General features: G+C 30.6%; 1 long non-coding RNA gene across 1 annotated transcript; it reads right to left on the bottom strand.

Annotated features, from left to right (window-relative positions):
• Nucleotides 1-1,300: 1,300 nt before the first annotated feature.
• On the bottom strand, nt 1,301-9,621 carry LOC143062470 (uncharacterized). Its single transcript, XR_012974769.1, has 4 exons — nt 9,569-9,621; nt 5,484-5,536; nt 4,304-4,450; nt 1,301-2,475 (listed from the first exon to the last, which is right to left on the bottom strand). It is a non-coding gene; the product is annotated as an uncharacterized LOC143062470 (long non-coding RNA).
• Between the last annotated feature and the right edge of the window lie 471 nt (nt 9,622-10,092).

Raw genomic sequence — 10,092 nt, 5'->3', positions numbered from 1 at the left:
CCTAAAAATGGTGCAAAATACGCCTATGATAATCTATGTCTGGGATTAAAAAATCCTTAGTATTTCAAAAATATTTCAAAAATCATATTTTTGTAAACAGAAAATTAATAAAAAATGACCCTATCATTGCTTTACATGTCAACACCGAAGTGCTGACTTCTGGGGAGGTGATTACCTCGGGGACGAAGCTTTGTACAACAGACTACAAGTACCATTAACACAAACTATTGTTTTCAACTATGTTCTAATAATTAAAGATATGAGGCGACTGCATCCGATTTACACAGTAGTTATAAATATTTTATCTATTCTCTTGTTTTAACAAAAGTAACTAGTTTTGATTAAACAGAAATAGTGGTATTATGTTAAACTATCCAGATTCAGTAACACTTCCTGAAGATCTTTTGAAATGATGGATTTGGAATGAAACAGAACAAGTAAACGCGCGTGAACGTGAAATATTCAAATCCCAAAAAGGACAAATATTGCTGAAGATTTCTTTAACGTTAGTTCCCTGTGCTTAATTTCAATAAAATAAGCAAATAATGTTAGTTGATTTAAAAAAACAATTATCATTAAGGTTACGAAAACTAACTGTTACAAAACAATTAACTGACAGGTCTGCTTTTTAGGTGTGTAATTGGTGCATATATATATGTAAGACTCAGATCAACGTCCGGTCTCTAATCGACGGCCTTTCCTCAAATCGACGTCCAAATGTTACGTCACAATGAAATAACATTCCAAATCGACGGCCAATTTTATGCCTGTCTAATCGACGTCCATTTTTAGGCATTTCATCAAGGAGCATGTATGTTCTCAGGTTGAAGAAATGTATATGGAAAATATGCATAAATGTTTAAAAACTTAGTTGTCATAAGAACCCTACAAAACACGTACGTATAAGTGTAAATCAAGTCCAGTAATTTATTATTTGTTGATATTGAACATGGATTAAAGACGACTACAATCAATTGGACGACGTTTTGGCAATACATTATGTCCGATTAGAGTATAAAAATATTGGACGTCGATTTGAGAATGTGACATCATATTTGGACGTCGATTTAAGGAACGGACGTCGATTTGAGGAATGGACGTCGATTAGAGGCCGGACGTCGATCTGAGTCTTACATATATATATACATACAATCTGTAGATACAATTAATTGCCGAAATGTTTTATAGAGAAGTGAAGAGAAAATTCACAAAAGGGCAAATTGTTCTCAAGGAGAAAATTGAGAGCTTTAATAATATTATCGTAGACTCAGTATGGGTATTTATCATACTTTATATTGATTGCAGCTAAAAAAAAAATCTGATTTTTTAAAGGACCATTTCATTTGATAAAATCTTTTTATTGTCAGGCTTTTTGCATATATGAACAGCGCGGGTTGTTTACGGTCCTCCTTTAAATCTGCAGTGCAATATTCAGTTTTTACGAAGTACGCTTTTGTGATTTATTAAATAATCGCCCCCAACTATTATTTTAGACACTTTCTGCACATCGGGAAAAAAATCCGGTGATTTATTTACATTACGCTGTAACAAACGTTTTTGAGTTGTTAGCCAGAAATCAGTTACAGACAAAATAAATCACAAGTGTTTGCAGAGTTCTCTGTCTACGTCATAAGCATAATCAATAGTTCTATTTTAACTAGATTTTGTTTTTATTGGCTTGATTTACACCACTTGTGCTGCCCTAGAAATGCATGTTCTGAAAGTTATAAAGAAAACATTGCTGCATCATTGCCAGCGAAATATGCAATCTATTATTGAGAAAAAAGTAATGTAAGTAATGATATACATTTAGTAAAAAAAAACAGACTGATGCCAAACCAAAACCGGTAAAATACTTACTCTGAGAGATTTGATTGTTTGAGGGCTGAGGGCTTACTTTGTCTTTACATTTATATATAGTGGGTTATAACTATTAAGTTTATATTATTATTTATCTCTCATTAAATTTGTCACAAGTACTCCATAAGAACCACATGTAAAATGTCTAATTGTCATAGTCGCTGACATAAAGACAAGTAATTTAATCATGTAGCCTGTGTTTTAAAGTTGTTTAAACTGCATATATTTTGTTTTGTAATTTAAGTTCCGATATGTAATCCGGAAGTCATGAAAATTGATTGGAATGAATAAACAAAATATGTTCTATAAACTACGTATAATTCATCACACCAGAATTCTAATTACTACATACATGATAATTCGAGCTTATTGTCGTTGTTTTTGTATGTGACCAAGTATTTGATATAATTTTACTTTTCAATCGATATATCGTTTATACGGGTCACTTGTAATCAATCGGAAAAACTCTTCATCAATGAAATTACGTATAAAAGTGCACGTACCAATGGAAATAAAGTTATTGTGTAATTTTGCAATGCATTAAAAAGTCTCATAGAATTTAAACCTTAAAGATGATGTTATACTTAATCTTTCTGCAGTAAAAGTAATGATAAGCTGCAATAAAAAAAAAAAATGAAATATATTACATACATGCATATATAAACTTTATGTATGTATGTGCCTGTCCCAATTTAGGAGCCTGTAATTCAGTGGTTGTCGTTTGTTTATGTGTTACATATTTGTTTTTTTCGTTCATTTTTTGTACATAAATAACCGTTCGCGTTTGAATTGTTTTACGTTGCCATTTAGGGGCCTTTTACAGCTGACTATGCGGGATGGGATTTGCTCATTATTGAAGGCCGATCTGTGACCTATAGTTGTTAATTCTGTGTCATTTTAGTCTCTTGTGGAGAGTTGTCTAATTGGCAATCATACCACATCTTTTTTTTTATATCAACAACTATATTAAGGTGTAGTGGCATATGTATGGATTTTAACCAATACGTTTTCTATAACAATGCATTATTCTTATCACACCCACGTTAAATGAACAATAGTATAAAAAACAATATATAAGTTAGTGAAAAGAATGAAGGTTTTAGTTTAATCAATATAATATGGCTTTATTCTAATTCTGTTGATAATAATTGATAATAAAATTGAGAATGGAAATGGGGAATGTGCCAAAGAGACAACAACCCGACCATAGAGCAGACAACAGCAGAATGTCACCAATAGATCTTCAATGACTATCCTTAAGTACTTTGCAAAGGATTAATAACAATAATAATGATTATAAAAATAATAATGATTAAAATAATAATAATAATAATAATAATAATAATAATAATAATAATAATAATAATAATAATAATAATAATAATAATTATTATTATAATTATAATAATAATAATAATACAATAGCAGACAAATACGATTACAAATTAATATTAACAGAAATAACAGATTTGATTGTTCCGACTGGGTCTCCGGACAATTACTAATATGCATTTTGACAATTTTAAAAAATTCATTTCCTTTTTAAATATATTTAATGGATTTAAGTATGTTTTATCATTTATAAATTCAATAAAAATATCATTGTCAAATTATGCTTTTGAAGTGTACATATTTTGTTTAACCTATTCTGCAAATGATTGTTGAAAAAAAGTTTGTTTGATTCTTTTTATTAGGGAAATCAACAATTTACAGATCCATTAAAAGTCAATATTATCTTCGCAATCGTATATAGGTCATCCTTCATGCTCACTCGATACAATTATACAACCACCAACACATTAAATGTTGCAATCATTCATAATCGTATTTACCTCGACAACCTACGATCAGACAACTAACACAACTTGTTAAGTACAACGTGACCTTGCACTTCCTATAAAATTGTACCACAATCCTTAATGTTCCTCCAGATTAAACATATTTTTCGTGATCACGATTGCAAGCTTTGACGTCACGCAGACGAAATAATCAAATTGAACATTGCTATTAAACATAGCTATAACCTCAGTGCATTGATCCGAAAATCAATACACAAAACGTGTATTCAGTTGCTTTAAATCTTGTGTTTCATCGTCCAAGCACGTCTCATAGTAATAAACGAAACAGATCAATTTCTAAACATAAAATAACAGACGCCGGGAGGAATGTTTTCGATCGTATAACTGCAGCTTAATGCATAATATATTATCTTTATAGTTTTACTCTGAAACTGTAAAAACGTTTTCCCTAACATGCTCCAAGGCGTGTACATTTTTAAGTGCGTATCGCTCTCGTTGATACTACCAATTCATTTAATTTTCAGAAACAAGAAAATACTGCATTGATTCTTCAATTCTGATAGTGTAAGACCTCAAAGGAATTGTATGATGACTGTAATACAATTTATAAATATATTACCTACGTTTACAGTTGGATTACATACCTTTTCTTTGCTTATAGTTTTTTGCTAGAGTGGTCAAATATATGCGATGACATGTCAGGTTATAATTAGGGATAATCTAAAGACATTTCACATTGAATTTCTCCTGTGACTATCTGCTTTTAGATCTCTAAACATGTTGTACTGCGCCTTTTAGTAATAACAGAATAAAGCATGTACGTAAAAAAATAATTCAACATACAAATGCATTAGAAATAATAATTAACCAATAATTATGGTATTTATAATATTGAATTTGATAAATAATAATTGAAAATTGTAACTTAATAAACCAAAATCAATCGCATAAAGGTGAATATACGTTTTATATTAGAATAGCACCGCAACCAGTGTTTTCAAATCTGTCCCAAAATAGGTCTTTAGACATCAAAGTACTCATTCCATAAAACGGGTCCAATAAAGTTATTTATCATACGTATATTTCTTAACTCTTTATGTATCCCGAATTTAGGACACCAATAACAACGTCTCATGTTTGTTTATGCTATTAACTTTAAGATAAACAGTTCTGATTTTTCGTCTTCTTCAAAAAGTAGGTAGCTCGGCATTTGTCACGATTCCGTCAAATTCATGCGTATATTTTAACGTGAATGAAATAGCTGCACATAGTTTATATGAATGATGCATAAGACTTACCTTTGAACTTTGTAAAGTACGATACAAATCAAATTAATTGAACTCGCTACACAATAGATATCTATTTGTACCGATAATATACCTTAGTTATACATGTGTATGCTTAGTCAGTTCATCTCTTATATAAGACGTAGTTATATTTTACGGTTGAGTTTCATCATTTATACCATTATTATCTGTTTACTAGTGTTCTTTTAATTTGATTTGTTAATTGAAGTTTCTGCTTAGATTTATTGTAAGACAGTCCAAATTAATTGTTAGGGACAAATCTAAGCATGGATTCGTAACTGAGCCCTAATAAAGTGACTAGTTAAATTACCAGTACAACTAAGTATTCATTTTTAGTCAGTTGAGTTCAAATCCTAACATTACTAACATGAAAGGAAAATCTGGTTATTTTGTCTTTTTTCAGATTGAATCAACTAGATCAGCTTTTTAAACATATACGTAAAATACTATGTTCTCAAATTAATTTCTGTAAAATACATAGGAAATAATGATTTTCAAGATGATATACTATACTTACTGTCTTACATACAAACTTCTGAGATGATTTCTTATGATTTTTGAATATTCAATCTGAAATATTTGCTATAATTTATGTTGCATGGATATGGAGTAATAAAAGTAATTCTGTTATGTTGTTTATAATGTTGAATATAACACCAGTTATTATTATTTATATCTCCCACACTTAAAACTGATACACACATATATCATATAATACAATTGTGGGAATTATGATTAAGAATTCAACGATGCTGGCTTACAGAAGCAGATTAAGCTGTCTAAATATAGGGTGGTCATTAGTAAGAATAATCCAAGAACTCGCATGCGACATATCATTGAAACATCGCTTTCTGAGGTTAATTAAATCTAAGATATCTTTAATGCTGACCTTGGGATATATATATGTACTTTTACATATTTCATGTTTAAACTGTTAATACAAATGTTTCATACGAACCAATCAAGATAAACAAGCAGATAACATAAAATAATATAAATCAAAGTTGTACATTGTTACTTTTAAAATGAAAGTGAAAAAAAATCAAAACAATGCTACTTGTTATCCATTCGTTTGATTGTGAGCTTTGGAATTTTCCTTTTTGAATTTTCCTCGGAGTTCGTATTTTTATTTTTTATAGTAAATATACAAATAATTATGAGCAAGATTCGAAATCTTAGTTTGACAAATGCCTATCTATTAGAAAACATTAAACTCTAAGATAAGACCATTTTATTTTATGCTAAATGTGTGAGAGCAACACAACCAAATTATATATATGAATATATACTCATATCTAAACAGTGGCACCACACACCTCTTGATATATGAAATGGAAAACAATGTGTTAAAAATATTTGTATATTCGAAACAATTATTAGTTCACTTGTACATGCAGAATTTATTATTTATATAGAGCATGGAGAAGATCTAAGTGAACCTGAAGAATGACAACAACCTACGTTGTTTAAAACACAACTATCAGGATTTATACTTCCATGGCTCATTTTGTTGGCATTGAATTATTCTATGTATACCCATTAGAATATATTTTATCTTGACATGTGAATTAAATTTTATTTCTTATAAGAAAACGAGAAAAGAAATATTGGAGTCCATGGTCTATGTACATTATCTTAAGTATAACTGTGTTTTTCCAGTTACAACAATGTTCACAGCTTGTCTTCAGTCCAGTCATAATTGAATAAATGGAAACAATGACAGAAAATATTGCCGGAGGTGACACAAGAAAACCTCATGGCGCCTGAAATCAAATTGATAAATTACGAATTGATATCCAAACTGATGAAGAAAAAAGTTTCTAAATGATTTTGCGCAAAAATATATTGTCATGATGTGTGGCTTAAGGTTTTTAAAGTATCGCGAATGCATTACCCTTATCGCTATGTTATTTTCTCAGTGATTTTCGTGCGGTATCTATTGAACCAGTTAAATGATGTCTTAACATTAATTGGAATCAATCCTTATCACAATAGATTATTGTAACTGATAAGGATTTTCCCCTTACAATTTTGTTTTTAAAAATTCCGAACTGTGATCAAAACTCAGAACGGAAAGTCCCTATTAAATTGCAAAATCATAAGTTTAAACACAATATACGAATGGATAGGAACTGTTATATTCTGACTGTGTACAAGCATTTTCTTTTACAGAAAATGGCAAATTAAATTGGATTTTATAGCTAACCAAACATCTCACTTGTATGACAGTTGCATACAATTGCATCATATTAACAACAATGTGTGAATACAACAAATAGACATAAAAGACACAAATGTCAGAAGTAGAGGTGCAGCAAGCAACATTGTGCTATAATTCGAAACATTATAAAAACAAATACGGTAATAAAGAAAAATAAACAAAAAGACATAAAGACACAACACATTACATTTCTTAAATTATAATCAAGACAGAAATATCAATATGTGTAGGTAAGTAAGAATACAATAATAAACCATCTAAACAATTTAAATATCACGCATATGTATTTACCGTAAAGGCATAAAGTACATTTCTAAAAGTATTGGTCAATGAGAGATTTAGAAAAACGATGAGAATAGTAAATGAGTGTTTCAAACCTTAATTCATTCATAATCATGATTTTAAAAGGGTTTTGAATCTACTATTCACTTGCTTTGACTATTGATAGAATTAACACCGTGTAGAACGCCACGTGCGGGGTGTCGGCTATGTTTGACATGGGGTGGCAATTTTGAAGCGACGAAAAAGTAACAAGGTAAGTTCAAGCATCAAAATTTCTTATTTCTAGAACTCTCAGTACCATATAATGTATTGCACGGAAGGAACCTCAACATAATCTATTTCCTGAAAGCAGAAGCAGTCGTTTTCAGTGCTTAGTTTTCTCAAACACCTCGCCCTAGTTTTCCGTGTTGCAGATTTTGAGGATTTATATGCAAATTTCGGTATAAAAAACTACTTTACACAGCCATCCTCCGTATCATTTATATGGAATTGTATTCCTCTCATTGACTTATACCAAATACCAGTTTCTTAGTTAAAATTAATTGGTTTTAAAACTGTTATTCATCAAAATATAAAGTGTCGCTCCTGGTGTCAGATTTTGCGTCGCAAGGGGTAGAGGCTTGTCATAAAAAATACATATTTGCTTGTAAATTAGTCTTCATATGATACATTTTATTTTAAACACATCTACTTTACCATGACAAAACAAGGATTTTTCATTTTGTCTGTTTTTGGTCTTATAAAATATATGCTTTTGATTTCATTCACATCTACTTTACCATGACAAAATAAGGATTTTTCATTTTGCCTGTTTTTGGTCTTATAAAAAATGTGCTTTTGATTTCATTCATAGTAAAAAAAATGGCTTAAAATATTTAGTTTTCAAGCTGGTAAACGATTTCTTTTCCTTTTCAGTCACTATCATGGTAAAAAAGTCAAGGCTATGGCTCAATAAACCAAAACATCACAAAATAGTCCTCAATATAAGATATGCCCGAAGCCTCCACCAGCCAAAATACATCATAGTTCATCACCAGGTTCATCTAAAAAGCACTCGTGCACGCCGCTAAAATCCATTACTCCTAAAAGAATTAGAACACTCTCTCCAATGGAACACTCACCGGCATCTTTTTCAGCGAATGACAACACAACTTCAAGTAATCCTGAAGACGATGATACTATAATTATCAATGAGAAAACAACGACTTGTACACAAATATACAACGGAACAGGTTTACAAGAAAAAATGATTCAAGACAGCTATTTCGTGCGTAATCGCCCAGCTAGAACTACCCGTTTTCTGTTACATATCTATCATATCATATCTACTTTGAAGGTCTACTCTGACTATATACATATCTGTAAACGAACCGGAATTGAATAAAATTTGAAGAATTTGATGTAACATGTGTTTTTCTAGGTTGAATTTCTGTTACATTTATGTTCATATTTGTGTAGGTGTGTTTGAATTAAAAAGTATCAGATAGAGATCGATTTATAAGAAAATGTATTCTTTTTTTATGACAAGCCTCTACCCCTTGCGACGCAAAATTTGACACCCCGAGCGACACTTTATATTTTGATGAATAACAGTTTTAAAACCAATTAATTTTAACTAAGAAACTGGTATTTGGTATAAGTCAATGAGAGGAATACAATTCCATATAAATGATACGGGGGATGGCTGTGTAAAGTAGTTTTTTATACCGAAATTTGCATATAAAGCCTCAAAATCTGCAACACGGAAAACTAGGGCGAGGTGTTTGAGAAAACTGAGCACTGAAAACGACTGCTTCTGCTTTCAGGAAATAGATTATGTTGAGGTTCCTTCCGTGCAATACATTATATGGTACTGAGAGTTCTAGAAATAAGAAATTTTGATGCTTGAACTTACCTTGTTACTTTTTCGTCGCTTCAAAATTGCCACCCCATGTCAAACATAGCCGACACCCCGCAAGTGGCGTTCTACACGGTGATTAAGATATCTGATTTTGTAAACTTGTTCAACTCGATTCCTTCCTCCATGTCATGTAAATTCTTTTTAGTTTTATGTTAGTAGCCCTATAAATTTCACTAGTAGGTGAGTTAAATAGTACAACCTAATTTTTTACGCATAGTCTGTATCTGTGCTGCATAAAGATAAACAGCGACGGGTTATCGAAAGACGTGTACAATCAACAAGTCTACAATCTTTTTAATGGACTTTGAAGTAGTGCATGTATCAACAGGCATTAAATCTACATTATATTCGTCTTAACTGCAGTAAAATCTACACAACGAGAATCAATAATGCACATTATAACTATTAAAGTTAACATCGTAGATAATATTTAGCAGCATATTATATATTACCTTTGAATGATACTTTCGATTGTGACGCAGCTGCTAAATGCAGTACACTTTGTGTGTATAAAGAAGTCAAGAATACTCAATCATTAGCAGGTTAATATGTACAGATACATAATCTTAATGTAGTTGGATATATATTAATTATTCATCAATGTATTTCTAGTGTTGTTAATGACATAATAGTTTAATTGTAGTATAATTAGCTTCATTTTGAATATATAGAAATATATATAATAAATAGATATATCGTTTGGCGTACACAATGTTAATCTGG

The sequence above is a fragment of the Mytilus galloprovincialis genome, chromosome 2 (assembly GCF_965363235.1).
Source record: "Mytilus galloprovincialis chromosome 2, xbMytGall1.hap1.1, whole genome shotgun sequence".
In the NCBI taxonomy this organism is placed as follows: Eukaryota; Metazoa; Mollusca; class Bivalvia; order Mytilida; family Mytilidae; genus Mytilus; species Mytilus galloprovincialis.
The sequence above is the reverse complement of the archived record's forward strand: the minus strand, read 5'-3'. Positions and strand labels throughout refer to the sequence as shown.